This window comes from Lepidochelys kempii, chromosome 16 (assembly GCF_965140265.1).
Source record: "Lepidochelys kempii isolate rLepKem1 chromosome 16, rLepKem1.hap2, whole genome shotgun sequence".
In the NCBI taxonomy this organism is placed as follows: Eukaryota; Metazoa; Chordata; order Testudines; family Cheloniidae; genus Lepidochelys; species Lepidochelys kempii.
The window spans coordinates 22,193,276-22,214,006 of record NC_133271.1 but is presented as its reverse complement, the minus strand read 5'-3'; positions in this window follow the sequence as shown (position 1 = coordinate 22,214,006).

Genomic DNA, 20,731 nt, shown 5'->3' with positions numbered 1-20,731 from the left:
TGTGATGACTGGATTTGTTTTGTGCACTTCCCTGGCATTGATTGACTTGTGGGTTGATGGTTTCTCCTCACCTTTATATCTGGGAGAAATAATGCTTGTCAGAGGGAAAGTACCTGGATGACTACCAAGACACTTTCCACAGCAAAGGGGTACAACAAAAAAGGACAGACAGCTCTCTTAGGAGTGTAAAGGTATAATCACTTCTTGCTTAACTCTGCCAACCTTTTCCAGACAGAAAGTCCGCAATTATTACCTGGATCATGACAGCTTAATTAAGCAATTAAGAGGGAAAGTTAACAGTCCTTGCAGAATGGGATGCAGGGGTTTAGCTTAAGAATGATCTGTGTATGTATGGATGCGTCTGTTTGGGAAAAGGGGACTTAGTTGTCTTAATGAAACAACATAATATAATAACCCGTAAGCCAAATCCTGAAGTCCTTACTCAGTTAATGAAAGCTTTGCCTGAGTAAGGACTGAGTAAATTAGAGAGTGAAAACTTAACACCCAGCATTGCAACTAGCAGGCCTAATATCTACTGTGAGTAGTGCCCCAAAGTGAAGGTAGTCTGAAGTAAGCACCTATGGTCTGGATCCGAAGCCCACTGAAGTCCATAAGAAGCTTTCCATTGACTTCAATAGTCATTGTACCTGGAACTACAACTGGTAGTAGAGTTTTGTAGGATTGGGGAGGTGGGGGGGTTGGGGGGTGGGGGGAGGAATCAGCATTTGGTGCAATAAGCTAATAATCAATAAGAAATAGCAATTATAAGCCCCCCACGCCACACACACATCCCTGGCATAGCTTCCTGTGATGGAGAGGTCAAATTTGGTCCCCAGCACCTCTGATTAGATTGGTGCTATGGGCTCCTACTCTGCAAAGGGATCCACCAGAGTGGAGCCATTCAATCAATGACTCTAACGGACATCTGGTCCGGGTAAAAGACCATGCTGACACACCCTTTGGCAGGGTCAGGGCCATGCTGTAGTGAGCATTGGGGCTGGATGAGTCTCTACCCCGTGAGTTACCACCCTCTCCTTCACTTTCTGAAAGGTGGAAATGCTGCAGTTCCTTTAGCATCCAGCACATTTAGACAGGTTTCAGAGTAACAGCCGTGTTAGTCTGTATTCGCAAAAAGAAAAGGAGTACTTGTGGCACCTTAGAGACTAACCAATTTATTTGAGCATGAGCTTTCGTGAGCTACAGCTCACTTCATCGGTAAATTGGTTAGTCTCTAAGGTGCCACAAGTACTCCTTTTCTTTTAGCACATTTAGAGATGCCCATAGGTGGGGAGCTGGATTTGACAGATGCCAGGCAGACCCCGAGCTGAAAGAGTTATATTACTGAGAGAGGCGCAAAACTCTGAGTGATTTTAGACCTGGCTTAGAAAATCTTTATGGTAAATAAGAAGAATCACTTGAGACCTGAAATAGTAAAATTCTGGTTTTGGGTTGCTGGTCCTTCAAATTAAATTCCCAGTCTGCAGTTTCAGACGCACCTTACACAATATTTTGTTTGCACCATGAGAGCCATCTATTGGTGTCACTCACCAGGCTAGATCCCATGACCTCAGGGCGCCAAAGAAGTTAACCCCAGTGGCCTTGTCAGTCCCCTACCAAATGCAAAAGCCATCTCACACCGAGCCAAAATAAACAAAAAGAAGATTGCACCTCTTAGTGTTGCCCCAAACGCTATTGCAAGAGCATTATCCTCTACATTTAGGAAATATTTCTCAGCTATTTCCACTCTGGTCATTAAATAGCATCAGTCAAATGCATCCGTCTACACTGATAAACCCAGAAAGGCTCCCGCTCAGAACTGTAGATGGTGTTGTGTAGATTGCTTGAGAGGAGAGGTCTTTGATTGTAAGGAAGCACTTTGGTGTCTTCCTCTATCTTTTGGGCCTAATTCAGGGGAACTGGAGCAATTTTTATATTGGGGATCCTGAGAGTCGTTGAACCAAACTGTAAACCTGGTAAAAACGTCAAGCCAGGTGGTGTGGCAGCCTCCCCCCACACCGCACGTTTCAGCACCGATGGCCGAATCCAGTGCCTGCTGAACTCAATGGGAATCTGTTGAGACCCAGGAATGTCTGGTCCTCTTTTAACGCCTTGCTGCAGAAGAAGCTGCAGGATGCCCGGCACTCTGGGTGTAGCTTAAAGAAGTAACTTCAGAGGAAAGAGATGTATGTGGTAGAGATTATAGTGCTCTCTTAGCGGCCATGGGTAATTGCAAACCCTTCTGTACTGACCAGGAACTACCACCTTTCGAGCACTGTTTCCAGAAAGAGTGAGAAAGGACTAATAATACAGTGGCGCTTAGCATCCCTTTTTGAATCCTAAGTATCCCATACCTTTTAACAAATAGAAATTGACACACCAGCTTTATACAAGAATCCCTTCCCCCAACACTGAAATGCAGCAGCTGTTTAACTGTGCACAGAAATATCTCTAGCCTCTCATTGCCTCTGAACACACTTGCTGGGGATTGGTTCAGAATGCTTCCTCGGAGAGTTGTCCCACCCCTGAAACATCAGCACCACGTCCTCCATCACACTGACTGTTGGTTGCCTGAGAAGTCTCCAATCCGATGCAAGTGTGGACTTGGTCTAACCCAGCTTACTTTTCAAGAGCAGTCAGGATCATAACATAAGGCTGCATGGCTGAAGGAGTAATGACCCAAATGCTGTTCCGTTTACCTGTAGATAATAGGGCATTATGTAGAGATGACAAGTTTGGGCAGATGGTCGTTATTTCCAGTCCAAACCCATCTACAGGTGCAGATGGCTGCAATATGCTTTAGAGATAGGGTTGAAATATATTGATGATAAAATAGATCTAACTGGCATGAAATCCCTTGGCAAAGGCTGATAGCTAAGTTAGTTTAGCACTAATATATTTTGGCATTTGCTTTTAGCTTCAGTACCAATGCCAAAATATTTAAGAAACCTTTTTTTCCTCCACAACTAACTTGCACTTACAGGTATGATCCTGTTACCTCTGAAGTCAACAGCAAAACAGACATACACAGAGCCAGGACAGTGGCCCAACTAATCAAGAGAAAGGATGTCTTGTGATTAAGGCACAGGACTGGCATTTGGGAGATCAGGGTTCAATTATTGGCTCTGCTACTGACTCGCTATGCTATCTTGTTCAAGTCACTTAATCCATTTGTGTCTCAGTTCCCCACCTGTAAAGTGGGAATAAGACATTCTGCTTTCGTCTATCTTCACTATTTAGACTGTAAGCTTCCCCAGGCAAGGATTGTCTCTTCCTACGTGTATGTACCGAACCTGGCACAACCTGTTCTTGGTTGTATTACAAATAATTAATGATCAGTTCTGCTCTCAGTTTCTTTCTTGTAAATTTGGAGCAATTCCAGCAATATGAACATTGCAAAGGTCAAATTGCCCGAAATACAAACACTTTTTCTTTAGTCTGTTAGAATGTCCTTGTAATTTTTTTCCCAAAGGGGGCATTTTTCCCCTTTCAAAATAAATGCTGCAATGTTCTTGTTCCCCCCATTAAAAAAATCAATGCCGGCAGCTCAATACTCATTCAAGAAGCAGCTATGTGAAAACAAGTACATGTGCAATGAATAGAGAAAAGAATGGGGGAGGAAATAGGTTTTCATTTCACACCTTCAGTGGGTTAATCTAAGCACCTTTCTTGGCACACCTTTAAGACACATGAAAAAGTATTTAAAGACTACAAGTACAGCTTCCTTAATAACTTTGGGTAATGAAAATCTGTCAGTGGGGGAGGATTAGCACAGTTATATATAGTATTTCAATTTAAACTTCTTAAGATCTCTTGACGTTCTATTTATTTATTGATTTAAAGGAACTTTTCTTTAACTTGGGTTGATTTTCAGAGTTTGTACCCCTTGAATCCCTTTATATCCCAACAACCGCTTGTCGATTCTGGGAGGCGTCTGACAACCAGTTTCATCGCCCCGCCATTTTGTGACCCCACAATTTTGCATTTAGTGACTTTAAAAATAAATACATTTGCAAAGCAGAAGACAACACATTTCAAGAGTCAGCTCCTCAGCTGATGGAATTGATATGCTGATTTGCACCAGCTGAGGATCTGGACCCAAGTGTCTGGATATAAGAAAGCTTTTTCCTTGTATTCTCCTGTTGGTCGGTCTGTATCCATCTGTTCTTTTTTGTCTTATGCTTATATTATAAGCTCTAAGGGACCACCTTCTTTTGTTCTCTGTTGGCACAGTGCCTAGTAGAGTGTGGTCCTGGACCATGACGAGGGCTTCTAAGCATGATGATACTACAAATCAATAATAATAACAATGCTCTTCATTAGAATTACATTCAAAAGCAGAGAAGCCCAAGACTGAATTGGCCTGGAGACTGTATTAGCCTCTTTACCCGAGAGGTGGTGGGGAGCCTTCCAGGGAAAGGCACGTTCATGGGATGGAGTTGGGAAATGTGTCTGCTGCTTATGGCATGCAGGTTCTAGCACTATATTCACTTTGAGGGCCCAAATCTGAAAACTCAGCCTCCTTTTCATGCCAACATGGTAAAATTCACCCCTGTGCAGAGGTCAGCGTGTATGAGACATAAGTGATAGATTGCCCTGGTGCTGGAACATCTGTACTGGCATGAGAGCTTGTAAATAGCTAACTCCTGGACTGTGCCAACAGTCATTTACAGGAACAAAAGGGAAGCTGGTTTCAGGTCGCTTTAAACATCGGGCCCGATGAATGTATAGTTCGTGGCAGTACGTGATGGCAAAGACTTTCTATTTGCTCTCGCTCAAAGGCACAGTGCTGCAGGCTGTACTAACATGAGTTGCTCTGTTGTCAATGGGACTATTCCCATGAGTGAGAATGGCACCTAATTCAGCAGGTAATGATGCCTTCTCTTAGGCCAGCACTATGCTACAAACTTATATCCATGGGCGGTTGGGGAGGCCAGCCCAGTGGCCATGCAGGCCAGTCAGCCTCACCTCAGACCCTGGAAAAATCATGGAGCAGGTCCTCAAGGAATCAATTCTGAAGCACTTAGAGGAGAGGAAAATGATCAGGAACAGTCAGCATGGATTCACCAAGGGCAAGTCATGCCTGATTAACCTAATTGCCTTCTATAACGAGATAACTGGCTCTGTGGATGAGGGGAAAGCAGTGGACGTGTTGTTCCTTGACTTTAGCAAAGCTTTTGACACGGTCTCCCACAGTATTCTTGCCAGCAAGTTAAAGAAGTATGGGCTGGATGAATGGACTATAAGGTGGATAGAAAGCTGGCTAGATTGTCGGGCTCAACGGGTAGTGATCAATGGCTCCATGTCTAGTTGGCAGCCGGTATCAAGTGGAGTGCCCCAGGGGTCGGTCCTGGGGCCGGTTTTGTTCAATATCTTCATAAATGATCTGGAGGATGGTATGGATTGCACCCTCAGCAAGTTTGCAGATGACACTAAACTGGGAGGAGTGGTAGATACGCTGGAGGATAGGGATAGGATTCAGAGGGACCTAGACAAATTGGAGGATTGGGCCAAAAGAAATCTGATGAGGTTCAACAAGGACAAGTGCAGAGTCCTGCACTTAGGACAGAAGAATCCCATGCACCGCTACAGACTAGGGACCGAATGGCTCGACAGCAGTTCTGCAGAAAAGGACCTAGGGGTTACAGTGGATGAGAAGTTGGATATGGGTCAACAGTGTGCCATTGTTGCCAAGAAGGCCAATGGCATTTTGGGATGTATAAGTAGGGACATTGCCAGCAGATCGAGGGACATGATCGTTCCCCTCTATTTGACATTGGTGAGGCCTCATCTGGAGTACTGTGTCCAGTTTTGGGCCCCACACTACAAGAAGGATGTGGAAAAATTGGAAAGAGTCCAGCGGAGGGCAACAAATATGATTAGGGGACTGGAACACATGATTTATGAGGAGAGGCTGAGGAAACTGGGATTGTTTAGTCTACGGAAGAGAAGAATGAGGGGGGATTTGATAGCTGCTTTCAACTACCTGAAAGGGGGTTCCAAAGAGGATGGTTCTAGACTGTTCTCAGTGGTAGCAGATGACAGAACAAGGAGTAATGGTCTCAAGTTGCAGTGGGGGAGATTTAGGTTGGATATTAGGAAAAACTTTTTCACTAGGAGGGTGGTGAAACACTGGAATGCGTTACCTAGGGAGGTGGTGGAATCTCCTTCCCTTGAAGTTTTTTAGGTCAGGCTTGACAAAGCCCTGGCTGGGATGATTTAATCAGGGATCGGTCCTGCTTTGAGCAGGGAGTTGGACTAGATGACCTCCTGAGGTCCCTTCCAACCATGATATTCTATGATTCTATGCCCCTTCCTCCCGAGCCCCAAACCCATCCGTAACAGGAGGATCCTTGAGGGCCCCACGCCTGGAGGAGCCACGGCCTGCCAACCCCAGCCAAGCTGGGCTGCCCCCCTGCCCAGGTGCCAGTCCGGTCCCAGCCACACCGGGCCGAGCCACCACCACCACCCCGAGCTGCTGGGCTGGCCCCAGCCATGCCGACCCCCCGAGCTGCCAGCTGGGCCATGCCACCAGCCCCCAGCCCCGCCGAGGGCCAGGCTGAGCTGCTGGCCATCCCGAGCCCTGGGCTGGCCCCAGGCACACCGGGCCAGGCCACCACCACCTGAGGTGCCAGCTGGGCTGAGCCGCTGGGCTGGCTCTGGACACGCCAGCCCCCCGGAGCCCCCAGCCCCGCTGAGCTGAGCCACAGGCCACCCCAAGCGCCGGCCCGCTCCCTGTCAGCCCCAGCACACAGAGCCACCTCGCTCCCCCGCCAGACCCTCCTGCCCACCGCTGGCTCACCGCGTTCCCACCTCACTCCCCCGCCCTCAAGGAGGAGGGACGCTGCGGCACACAGGCAGGTAGTAGCAGGCAGTGGGGGCCTCGGAGAAGGGGTAGGGGCAGGGCCACCACGGCCCAGGTGTCCGGCAGCGGGTTGGTGGCAGTTGCACCAGGAAAGGCTCAGCCTTTCCTAGCCTATTATACCTGCCCCCCCCCCGCCCCATGCTTGTATCGGTATCACTGCATTGCCCAAGGGATGTAAAAAATCCACCCCCCTGAGCAGCATAGCCATACAGACCTAACATCCAGCGCAGACAGCGCTATGCTGACGGGAGAGCGTCTCCCACTGACACAGCTGACGCCCCTCGATGAGGTGGATTAACTACGCCGACAGGAAATGCTTTCCCGGCGGCGTAGTAGCATCTTCGCCGAAGCGATACAGCAGCTCAGCTGCAGCGCTGTACGTGTCGACAAGCCCGTAGCGGTTCCTCAGGCAGAAAATCACTTTAATTTACATGACACGATTAAGTGAACAGAAAGGAAGATTAAAAAAAGAAACCCTCATCAATATTCAATGGCAGCCCATTGTCCGCTTCTCCCAACAGTCCTATAGAACAGTCCCGTGTACACAGCCCCATCCCTTCTCGACAGCCTTCCATTCCATTGCTCGTGCTTCATCGTAGAGATTGATTAGAGTACCCAGGAATATGAAATACACAGTCACTGGCTACCTCTGGCCTTTCAGGGACAACTTCAACAGGAACACAAACACATTTCTTTATCGTTGGACATTCCGGAGAGAAATAAAATCAACTGTCATTTGTCACTCAGAAAATATAGGAACGCTTGGTTTTTGCCCCCTCCCACCAGCCAACAAAAGTGGGAGGAAGTCAAAATTGCTGAGCAAAAAAAGAACATATTGACATGAGAAAGGAGTAAAGTGCCTAGGGTTACAATTTATTGCAGAGAGTGTAGGTGGGTTGCGTGACTGCATGCAGGAAAGTTACCCGAGATGCAGTATCTTACCGAGCGCCTTATTTACTTTCTTCTCTATTTTTCAAGTAAATAATATATTCAAGAAGAAATGGCAATATTCTCGCATGCGGTCGACACATAGCTTCTAATGTTTTATGACAGGTTGTAATTCCAGCATTTGGACTTGGGTTTTTTTACATGCAGTATTAAACAGGATTTTCCTAGCAGGCAAGGTTTATTCTGCTGAGAAATTACCCTTTCATTTATGCAAAATGGTTTGATGATTACTAAAATCGCCAGAGCCCACTTTGGTATGCGAAGACAAGACATATTGCCGCGGTGAGCTATCGCAGCTGTTCAGAGATCTCTTTGGTATTGCTATAAAAGCCAGATGACATCAGTGGGTCAGGAGCTTGAGAGAGCTGTGAAATATCCATTCCATTGGCATCAGTCTGGCTTAGTCACGTTGATTCAAAACATCAGCTGAGATTTCTTGTAGAGGTGATGCAAGGGAACCTGGTGAAAGGACAGAGAAACGAACTCAAAAGGAACAGTCCATCCGTGGGAGATGGTTAGCTGTGGCATGGCCTTCACGCTGTATCAAACACTCAGAAACTGGAACCCTGTACCAAGCGGGACGTCAGCAGTGAGAAAAATAAGCTGATGCCAGCAGCATTTCATTCTGATCCGTAGAAGAATGCCGTCTTTACCCATTAGCTATAATGTCTCCAGAAGGAGCAGCGCTTCTCACAATCTGAGGGATGTATTGCCCTCTCTCATTCTTGGCTTAGGCCTAGATCCTACAAGAACTGACACACAAGCTTCACTTCATGCATGTGAGTAGTCCCACAGAGGCCAATGGAACAACTCACGTGTGTAAAGTTAAACATGTGTAAGTTCTTTGCAGCATCGGGGTCTAGGGAGTGATTTTCAAAGGGATACTTTTTTTTTAATGTATCTAACTCCCACTGAAAGTCAATATTATTATTATGAATTATGATTATTATAGACCCTAGGAACCATGGAAGTTAGATCCCCCTGTCTGCCAGTTGCGCCTTTCAGAATCTGTCCCTTAGTCTGTAAATCTGCAGGATGATTATAAGAACCAACCAAATGATCCTACATTATAGTTAAAATGATCGATCTGAGGAACAGCAGGAGTAGGACACTGAGCTTCTTCCCCACTAGGCCAGGGCTTCACATATGACTCAGCTTGATAGTAATTAGATCCGGGGTTAATTATTTTTAAATTAATATTAAATGCCAAGTGTGGCTCCCTGTTGTTGTCTGTGTGATAGGATACCTCATTTGTGACTATTCAGACAACTGCCCAGTGTTCCTGAAAATATTCATGAATCCTGAAAGTTTCATGACGTTTAACATTAACTGTCAGAAAATGTGCACCAGTGTGTCATTATTTCTTATTCACCATTTGTCATTCTCTAGCTTTAAAAAGTTTAATTAATCCAATCAGAAAGAGCAAACAGAAACATGTGACTTTGGCTGAGGTCTGTGAGACTTAAGCTTGTACCTAAAGTTAAGCATGTGCTTTGTAGAATTGGGACGGATTGCTGAAGCAGGGCCCCTTGAGGAACAATAGTTAGTCTCCTCATGGTATTTTAGTGCCTCTGAAGTGGAAATTCCATGAGAAGATGGGAACTCATGTTATTTTGAAATCCTAACTAGCTCCCCGCAGCATTAAAAAGACAGAGAATACTGTAAACATCACCAGGAATACAGAGATATTCATCAGTATTCAGGTTTACCCAAATATTGCTATTTTTGACTTTATTTGGATTCCTTTGGAGATCAAAAGTATAGCCTTAGATTCCAGTGATTTTGATCTGGCATTTTCTTGAGCACTAAATAATTCCCTTTAAATAATAATTATAAAAAGACATAGTGATTATTTGATAATGCATTCATACCAATGGATTGATGTCATAAACACAGGAGTGTGACTTCATGGCAGGATCAAAGAGTAGAAGGAGCCTTTATTCAAGCACAAATATCTCCTGCGATAGGGGAATACAGAAAAGTTACTAGTAAACACCAGATTGTTGTTTTGCCTAAATGTCCTTTTACCTCAAGTACAACTCAGGATGAAAATCCCCTTTTAAGGTATCAAATGAGACATTACGTGTAGTGCTCTCCAGCAGACAATATTTGGTGAAGTGATTTTGCATGACAGTTTACAAACATAGCAGGTACTAACCTATTCACAAAACTCCCCTGGGGTGCCTCTATCATTTGGCTGCACAAGCCACTAAATTGCTAAGCAATTCCAATTAGATGAAGCATTTCTCTTCAGTTCCTTTGCTAACCGGCTGCATCCTGTAGTTAGTACGGCTAGGGCCCAATACTGAGAAGCGATGAGGACCCTGATTCGAATGGGAATTGAGGGCACTCTGCACCAGAAAACAGGAGCTCCACAGCTCACAGCTTCAACTGCTTTAGAGCTGGAACCTTCCACCCTAGAGATGGCTGCATTTCAAGTGGTGGGTGAACTAGTCCCTCGATACAGAGATCCTTTGAGCTGAATCATGCCATGTATGTATACGAGACAGCTGATAATGATGGTAATTAGTATAGAAAGAGCCAAGAGGGCGGCCTGTCTTCCACTTACAAATTCCAAGCATTGCATGCGGAAGAGGCCATTGTTTTTATATTATGTTGATCTTGCAACACATCTTGGAGAAAAATAAAATGGACGATGGCGTTAAAAATTCAGCCCTGGCAGTTTCCATCTGAGGCCCTTGGTTCAAATCTCCACCCGCACAGGAGCTGCTGAAATCCGGTCAAGAAGAGGACTTGCCAGGAAGCCAAATGCAGTGAATTTATGGAACACACAGTTAGTTTCTAAAGAGCAAAAACCTATTTAGCACCAGCAACATGGTACAGACCCAGGAGAGAGGGGCCCACATACTCCATCCAAAGGGATTAAGTGGGAGGCCTTGATGTAGCATTCGCATGCCTAACCTAGGGTGAAAGGCAAAACTCAGAAATTGGCACAAGGTGATCAGACATCAGTAGAGAGACTGACATGCTCTGGTGTGAAGGCTGAGCTGGAAGGGCTACGTCTTCTCTGCCCCACCCTGCCCCCACTGGAAGGAGAAATAAATTAATAAACTTTCCACATCTTTCCACATCCAATCACACCAGATGATTTTACCCAGTGATGCAGAATAGAAGAGTGTTGAGCTCTTCACACAGAATGCTTAGGGACACATTCCTCCTCTTGTTACACCCCTGATCTCAGTGGAGCTATCTGAGAGGTACATTGTTAGGAGCCAGGACTTTTACTTGTTGCAATGAGGTGTGTGTTACACGGAGTCTGTTCTTTTACACCGGGAGGCGGGAAACAGATTGTTGTATTGAGGTGGGCCCCCCCTGCCCCCAATTGTACCATTGCCATTTTCATCACTGTAGAGATACTCCTTGTGACCACAAATATGACAGCGTTACCTTCAGAGAGAAATGTCCCTGCTTGACCTCAAACTCCTCACCTCATCTGCAAAGTGCTTTGATAAATCTAAGAGGGAAGGCTGAACCAAGATGACTCTAGTATTTTCAGGAGATCCCCTTTGATGAACTCATGGAACTAATAAACCAAACCAAGAGTCGGCATGGCTAAAGTGTCTGATGTAGGCCCCAATTCAGCACAGCAGTTAAGCACATGCTTAAGTTTAAGCACATGAATAGTCCCACTGAAATCTGGATAGATAGGAATTTGTCACACCATAGCCCTGAAATCAGAAATTCTGGGGTTCCTTTAATTGACACTCAGTTACTGTTTTCATTAGAAACACAGACCTCATCCCAGGTGTGTTGAATGATTGACAAGGTTGTCATCAAACTGGGTCTAGTTCTTGTCAATGTATGGTTTTTCCATCAAACCCAGGAAATTTGTAAGTCCATGGTTGGAAGTTGAAGATGGATACATTTCAAACTGGAAATAAGATGCATATTTGTAACAATCAGGGTAAATAACAAAAGGATATGATAAATTATCCATATCTTAGATTCTTTAAATCAGATTGGATATCTTTCTAAAAGATACGACCAAAAGTTATTGGGATCAGTGCAGGAACCACTGTATGAAATTACATACCCTGTGCTATGCAGGAGGTCAAACTAATTTATCATAATAGTCTCTTCTGGCTTTCAAATCTATGAATTTATAAACCCGGGTTAAAGTCAGGGACTGATTTTTTTGGGTGGGTGGGGTCTCCCATTGGAAACTCAAAGCAGAACTCAAGAACTGTAAGCAGCCTGGGGTTCCTCAAAACACATAGTCACACCAAATCACGCAGTCTGCCATAATGATGCCTTTTAAAGTTTTATTCTTTAAAGAAAATGTAGTGCACACGTGACAGAGAAATAAAGGGATGTTTGGAGTGGATTTAGGAATGTGGTGGATGATACCCCTGGATCCTAAAATGAAGGAGGTTAGAAGGCAGGGCACAACTCTGAGAAGATGTTGCAAACCTATGCACATATTAAAAGCAATATTATTGTCAGGGAACATGGCAAGGGCTGCATTTAAAGGGAGCCTAATTTTCTTATCTAAGGCACATCTAGCTGTGACGAGGGGCTGCCTGCCTGCCAATAATAAGCAGGTTCAATTATAAAAGCTCCATCATTGTCACTGAGCAAAGTATCACCAGTGCTCCTGAAAAATGGACCTCATGCCAAGTTGTATCGCCTCATCATCAGTCATGGGCGTGCTGCCTGCACTGAATTTCCAAAATCTACTATTCACTTAAGAATGGGATTTGGGGAAGCAGATATCCAATGTTTTGCAAATATAGTACTCAAAAGTAAATGCATTTTCTTTCCCCCCAGGAAGGAAGTACAGACTATAAGGCTCAGCAAATCTAACATTAAGATTGGGCGGTGAGGTTAGTGGCTTTGTAGATTTTTCTCTTGGCATCGAGGGCCTGATCCATGGGCCCTGGAGTCAGCCATAAAACTACAGTTGAGTCAGATGGATTCAGTGGCGGGTAGACACTGTCTCAGAGCTTTGGGGGTAGCTTTAAGGGAAACTTTAAGGCACAGGTAGTAGACAATTGGCAAGAAAAATGTTGCAAATAAATTGACTTTTTGGGGTCAAAATATCAACCAGCTTCTTTGTGGTTATTTTGAGTCTAACAAAATATCAACCAGCTCCGTGCCTTCATTGAGGCCTGGGGGCTGGTGGGATGTGTCTAAAAATAAAAGTGATTTTATGCATGTAGTGAGCGCACACTCCTAGCAAGAAGAGAGTCTTGCCATCTTCTTTAGCTATTCCTGGGAAACTATGCTCCTCGAATGATCATCCTGCAACAATTTTGCTAAGAGGCATAGTATCAGTACATGGTATGTTCCACCCCTTGCTCCTCCCTAGCTTAAGTTCTTTTTACTTATTATTTTATTTGAACTTCATGCTGGTGAAAGATATGGTTACTGGTGAGCTCTAGCTGTATATATGTAAATAGTGGATAGATCAAGTGCTAATAGATGGCAGTGAAGAATATGTAACATAGTCCTTGGGGTTTGGGACAGCAAAAGATTGTGTGCTGCAAATGGCTCTCTCTGCCTGCCCTTTACATAGGCTCTTAACATGGCATCAGAAGTAAACTCCACCCGTATTCCTCTACCATGATCTGTAGGGACTGCTGGGTAGGGGGTGCTTCATTCTCTATGGGCCACATGGTCTTTGATGGCCAATTAGTGCCAGTTGTAGTGGGAGGCTTGTTTTTTGTGTGTGTCCTTTTTGTTTTTATCTACCCAGCAGGACCTGAACGGTGACCCCCAAACGCATTTAACACAGGCCACCCAGCAGCTGTAAAACAGCACAATAATAATTGCCATCCAGCAAGCTGCAACCCTTGCAAATAAAATACAGCAAGTCCGTGATGCAGGCATTATGTGAGTCACCGCCAGTCAGATAATGGGTATAACCTGCTTACCAAAACACAGTGAGAAATCATTTATCCTCTTTTTTTTTAAGTGTCTCTGAAGGAGCAGATCTGCAGCAAGACCGTGGTTACGTTCGTGTCAAGGGATGACATTCCCAATTGGCTAGATTTCAAGTCACTTTCAAGGCAGAATGAAGAAGCTTGATTGGTTTTTTGTAGGGAAAATCACCTTCATCTTTCTCTTCTCTACCCACCCCGAAAACTTGGGACTTTCTCCTCCTTTACACCCATGTAAATGAGGAGTTGCTCCACTGAAGTTAATGGAGCAACCCCTGGTGTACAAGTGAGTGGAGTTTCAGGCCCACGGCTTCTAAATGTCCTCATTGATCACAATGGGCTGGATTGTAACTGGACCGTCCGGCCTGAAGAAGACACAGTTGCGCTGCCCCAGCTGCAGATCAACAGCTGGTTTATGAGTCACAGTCTGGTGCTTTCCTCTCTGCACCAGTTCTGGGCCTGGGCTGACGTACTGGGGAGAAGGAGCCTAGAGTCTCCACCCTGCCCTCTCACCCACATGGGATGGCAGAATAGCAGCCTAAGGACTGATGCTTCCAGTTGTGTAGGAGGTAGCCTATAAAGGATGTTTCTTTACCTCCCTTATTCCTGTGCATAAGTGCATGTAAGAACGATCACGACTGAACCCAGTGCCGCTCTCCTATAACAATGGCAGACTTGCTAGAGTTTTCATTTCTTAAACAATATTTCCATTTCATTACATATCACAATAACTGTAATAATGACATTTCAGCCATAGACGTAGGACAAAACGACACAGCACTGATCTCATATTTATTTGCTTGCCTTGGGATTACATATTCTTAAATAATAACAAAAGACAGACCTTTAGAATAACTGATGAAATTCTTTTGATCTGCAGTGAAGACCTAAAAATGAGCCATGAGATTAAACGGGGAGTGCGGGGGGAGGGTTAGGGCTTTAACTACAGGAGGGAGGAGGGTTTATTTTATTATTGTCCTGACTATTATTTTTTTAAGCTGGGGCATACATAATTTTGCGTAAAAGCTGAATTTAGGGGGATGTTAATCTGCTTTTATAGTCTACTCCTCTAATTAAATCATTTCTTATTAATGTTCACATTAAAAATTCCTGAAAGGCAGCCTACATTTAATATCAAGAACTTGGAAAATGGAATTTCACCCAGAAAATGCAACCCCAAATGGTTCCTGGCAGAGGGCCCATCCTTACAAATTGCCAAAATCCCCCTACAAAGTTGTTAACACTAGATTTTAGCATGAGTCTCATGATATTTGAAGGTTTTATAAGCCTCAGCTTTAAGATGGAGTCTTGTAAGTGAGGATCTCAGCTATCTGAGAAAGAAAGAAAGCCTATCTAGCCCTCATGGTTGCAAAAAAAAGGCTTGGAAATGTGAACGCTAAAGGCTCAAAAACCAGAAAGCAAACAAAAAACCCAAAATTAATCACCTTTTAAAAAAAATTGGATGATTTTCAAGCCAATGTCATGATTTTTTGAACATTAGTGATTTGCAATATTGTGAGTGCCCTCAACTCCCATTAACAATTCTGAGCTCTGATATAGCTCTCTGCAGCCATAGCTCTGAAAGCACTTTGTAAAGGACAGTGAATCTCATTATCCAAGTTTCACAGATGTAGAGAGGTGAAGGGACTTGCCCTAAGTCACAGAGTGAGTCAGTAGCAGAGCCAGGAATTAAACATAGACCCCCTGATACCGAATATCTTCCGTGAACCACCAGTCCATATTGTTTCCCATTGCATTTTGAGCTGAGGGTATTCCACCTCCCAAGATCAGACCCTGATACAACATGCATGTCGCGACACTTGTTTACCGTGAGAGCCATTTGCTATAAAGAACAGGAGTTTTCAAACAGAAGAGAAAAATGACAATGCTTGGATTGTAGTGAACAATGTGCTGGGAAAAACCATTTGGAACGTACAAGCAAGTAGGAGTTATTTTCTGCATGAAAGAGAGGATGTTATACTATGGGTGGCTGAGACATAGCTTTCCCCTCAATGCATGTAGCAATTGCAGTCTGTGCTGTGTTGTATATTCTCCTCTAGCATTATAGCAGTGTGAGGAAAAGCAATGGAGGCTCACATTTCATTTTCAAGTCACACCACAATGTTGGGGCAAATTGAGTCACCCAAGCCTGGAGACAGGATTCAGAGCAGTGAGCTGCTGAGGTGTAAAATAAATAAATAAAATAAAAAAAAGTTACTCCAGCTAGGGAAAGTTTATTGATCTGCTGTAATTGCTGGCTTTCCCTCATTTAGTAGCCACCAGACCTCAACTCCGTTGAGTTACACAGTACAGAGTTCCCAGTGGACGTGTGGAAAAAAAAATTCCTTTCTTGCGCGTCCATTAAATATTAAGCACCTTCTTTAGGAAAGGAACCTTTATTTACTAGTAGAAGCGAGTCAGGGAAACCTGTTGGATTAATCCAGAGATTTAAAGTCCAGATGTTGTAGAGTTTACAAATGCAAAAGATTATTGTGCTCAGAGGCCCTGAGCCTCTGATGCTATTGTTGATTGGATGGGGGGGAATCTAGAATGGGGCTGATGCTTTATGTGGCCGACTGTGAATCTATGAAGAAAAGAGACCTTTCTTTTCTCTCCATGTAGCTACTGTATCCTAACACAGAACGACAATAAACCCAATCCAAGCATTCAGGGATTCCAACACAGCAAACAGAGCCCCTGTATTATCACTATTAATTATTACATGAATTTCTACAGCATCAATCTCCATACTATCTGGGAACCGCAACATAAATTCAGCGTTAAATTAGCATAAATTACCTAAATTAACATAACATACCATATGTGACATGTATTACTGTAACATAATGTGACATAAATTACAATAATTCAAGATTGACTTTCCTGACTTCGTGCGACTGTAAATCTTTAAGAACTAGGATTAAAGCAAGAAACATTAAAAAGTGGATTCATTTTTACAAAGAACGGTGGAAATGCAATGTCTTACAACACCGTTAATTTAGCAAAGGCTTTTATTTAATTTGCCACTTAATAATAATAGTGCTGCTTTGCATTTAAACGAGCACCTTTAATCCAAGGCACCTGCAGCACTTTACAAATATTAATTAACTGGCAAGTAACTATTAGCATTCCCATTTTTTAAGCACAGGGAAACTGAGGCTGAGAGAAATTAAGTGACTTTTCCAAGGCAGCAGTGGATCCAGGAACATAACCCGGGAGTCCTGACTTCTAGCTCTCTGGCCTAACCACCAATTAATGGGCTACTCCTGCTTCCACTGCTGTCAATGGCTATGCTCCTTCCAAACTTTTTTGCCTTCCCGAAACTGACCCCAAATTCAGAGTATAATGATTGTACTGCAGTTTAACTCCTGTTGGGATGGGGGTGGAGGAATGGGATGTGGGTGTTGGAACTCATCTCCCCAGTTAAATCCCCCCAAATGCCATGAGAACACAATGCTTAATACAAAACGCCATGAGAACATACAATACTTTTCTCTCCAGTGCATTTTCTGGAGAATGAATCTGCTTTGATGGAGGGAGACACGTTACTGGAGTTATCATTTCAGGCCCAGTTTTACTCCCCTGCTACTTGTTCATTAAAAGAGGGTAGAATCAATTTATGAGCCCAACCCTGCAAGGTGATTAATCACCAGCTATTGATGCGGATAGGATGAAGGGATGTTGCATCTTTGCAGAATCAGGCCCAGAGACAGGAGACAACCAGTCTCAGGTATGAGAGAGGCTGCTGCAATCACCCAGTGTGTCATCCCTTACTCCCCCGGGGCTTCACCTTGCTCAGAGTATTAAGGAAACCGTAGTGCCTTTCACAGCTTTATTGTGGCTGCTGCACCCCTATTTACTGGGATGAAAAACAGCTGTAATCTCATCTCCATGTAAACCATGTTGCTCCTGCTGATTCTGGAAATCCATAGTATTCAACTCCTCGGGGGCAGGGAGGAGAGAATCAAGACTTTGCCCTTGAAGAATGCAGTGGCAAGTATATTAGTCATAGAAAATCCATTACTCAAAATGATGAATGTCCTTTCCTGCTATGTTGCTGTTAGTTACCAGAATAAAAACCTCAGACACATGTTGGAGTCCTATAAGGACACTAATTTACATGACAAATACACAGATTACAAACTATTGTGTTTCATTAGATCCTGCAGCCTGGCAATTGAAGAACTGTCCCTCTTCAGCTGTCTCCCTTCTGAGTCTTGCAGGAAGCCAGAGCTCCCAGATTGCATTTGCTCCTTGCTGACATGCCTCATGGCCAGTACTGAAGCACCAAGTCCAGACAGTTTATTCTATTTTTTCCACCCATAGAGTCACTGTATTAACAAATCTAAGTACAGACCAAAGGGGGGGCGGCTTCTCAATGACTCAAGTTTTCCCATCAAAAAATGTGCCCTTTGTGATTAGTTTAACAGGGGCTATAACTCCTGCTCCTCTTACTGATCGCCCCAAGGGGCTGCATGTTTGAGAAGCAGAATTCAGCTTTTCAAGAGGGTAAGTGCCCCTGAATAAGACTAGAATAAGAATAAGACTATGCAGTGTAAATACCATGCATCTCCGCTGTGCTGCAGGGCTGGGGAGCAGAAAGGGGAGTTCTATAGGGGGTGGGAGGGAGGGTGGAAAGGCATTGCCCCACAGGGAGAGCAGCAGAGAAAATGGTAGCTTTTGGCCCTTACCCTACTCCTATGGACTCCAACAGCAAAAAATTCCATTAACTTCAGTAACACAAGTTCTGGTACTTAAGGAGCAAGGTTGGGGCCAGTTTCATCCCCCAGTGTCAGAGACTGAAATACTTCCATTAACTTTGCTGGGAGAAGTAAATTGCGATAAAATCCAGAAAGTTGGCAACATTGCTTTTCCATGAGGGATCTGGCTTTTGTGAAGCTTGTATGCCTCTTAGAAATCCTCCTCTTTTTTGGGTCCACCCTATTCTGTGCAACTTTGAGCTAACACACAGCACATTTAATCAAAACAGAACAGGGGGAAAGTTAGTTGCTCCTTGTGCCTGATTTAGCAACATTAATGCTCCCTTTCTGGAAAAGCGGCTCCCCAGGCCAGTCACTTTACTATGCCATGATGGGAATTCCCCACTACACATGCAGTTGGGTACTAGCAGCCTCACTTCTGCATTGCCTCGCTGACTTCGCTATGAATGTGCTTTACCCATGGCAGTCAGAGAATAAATATATGCAGTTCAAGGCATGCTGAACGTGACCATTCATTCTGGGGGATGCAGAGATGCCCCAACAAATCAGGACATTAAAAAAAGATAGAAAAAGTTGGCAAAACTTTTCTGAACTTGCAGAATAAATACAAAAGTAGGCAGGGGGAAGCTCAGTTTCAGTATTGGGGGAAAAAAAAGAGTTTATCTGCCCAAATGCAATGTGGAGTGGCAGGGCCAAAGTCTGTGCACCCGGAGAGAAACTATCCCAAAGACTTGGGGGTGGTGGAACTGTTCTAGGAGTACAAGCTTATTTTTCCAGTTTTTTTCTCCCCTTGGGGCAATCAAATGAATTCTCTCTTTCTCGCTCTCACACACAGATGCACAAATCCAATCAGAGACCAGGCCAGGCCATATTCCCTTTATGAATGTTAAATCTTTAAAGCATGCACACAGAGCAACTATCAATAACCTCTTTCCTCCATTCCACTCCAAAGAGCTAATGTTGTTCCTCTAGAGTCTAGACCACCCTACCCTGGCTTTCTACACAGTCACACGCCTTCCCACTCCCCCTTCGGGGGGTGGGGTGGGGGGAAGCCTCTTTTGAAGGTTCTGAGCCCAGCCAGGCTCAGCTGTATCTGATTGCTTCCCAGCTGGCAGAGCCTCTGAAATCCCCAGCTGCGGTTTAACTCTGAAAACTTGCTGCAGCCTCTCCCTAAGGGTGTGTCATGACATACCTTTCCCGGGATCAGTGAAAGACCCATGCATGCCATCATAATATTGCTAGACATCATGGGCTAGATTCACTAGTGCATACAGGGAGATATAAATTATACTTTCCTATGCCAGAAAGATTGTCTGCACCTCAGTACATTACCAGGAGAAGGACACAAATCAGAAAGTTGGGTGTGTGTGTGTTGGGGGCGGAGATCTTAGGGTAGCTGATTTTAAATGGGAACAAGGCATAACAAACTAACTGAAGAGTACACAAAGCTGTTTCATGACACCGCACTGTAGGATGCTGGTACTACTCACACTGCAATTTTTATGCAATGATGTAAATGACACAAGACAGTAGCAACAGTCTGTGCTACAGGACACGGAGGAGAAGAACAAGGTGTGGTCGTGCTGATGGCAAAGCAAGAGCTGGTAAGGTTGATACTAGAGCTGTGCAAATAAAGGTTTGTTTGACTGGCAGTTCCAGAAAATTAAATTGTTTTGGGTCAAAGAAGATGTTTCGTTTCTGATTTTGAGCACTTAATGCTCTTTTCGATTTTTAAAAATAAAATTAAACATTTAGAAAGGTTTCATTTTGAAAATGTTTCTCTTTTTTCGACCTTTTGGCTACAATTTTTCTCCCAACCAAAACAATTGGGCAAAACTGACTCACGTTTGGGGAATTTTTCCGTGTCACCGAATCTGCATTTTTTTTTTCATTGAAAAAAATGTTGGTTGAAAATTTCTGCTCAGCTCTAGAGTTTATAGCCCATTGTTTGCTTTTAAAGCCAGACTTCACAAGGCTTTCCCCAGAAAACTCAGACCTTGTTATATCATTTGTATTTGGTCCTACCTAGGAGCCCCAGCCAGGGACCAGGACACTATTGTGCTAGCTGTACAAACACAGAACAGTAAAGCCGTCCCTGCCCCAAAGAGCCAATCCTTTTCAGCACATGTCCTGCCGACAGAAGCGTAACCACCCTTTCACTGCAGAATGGGATTCCAGGATAAGAATTTAATCACTGGCTTGCAGTATGAGTTTCTGTGGAGAATTCTGCTAATGAAGATCTATGTCTCTGCGCAGTGAGACCTTGTTGCAATTCTGAACTAGTCCTTGATGTTTGGTCA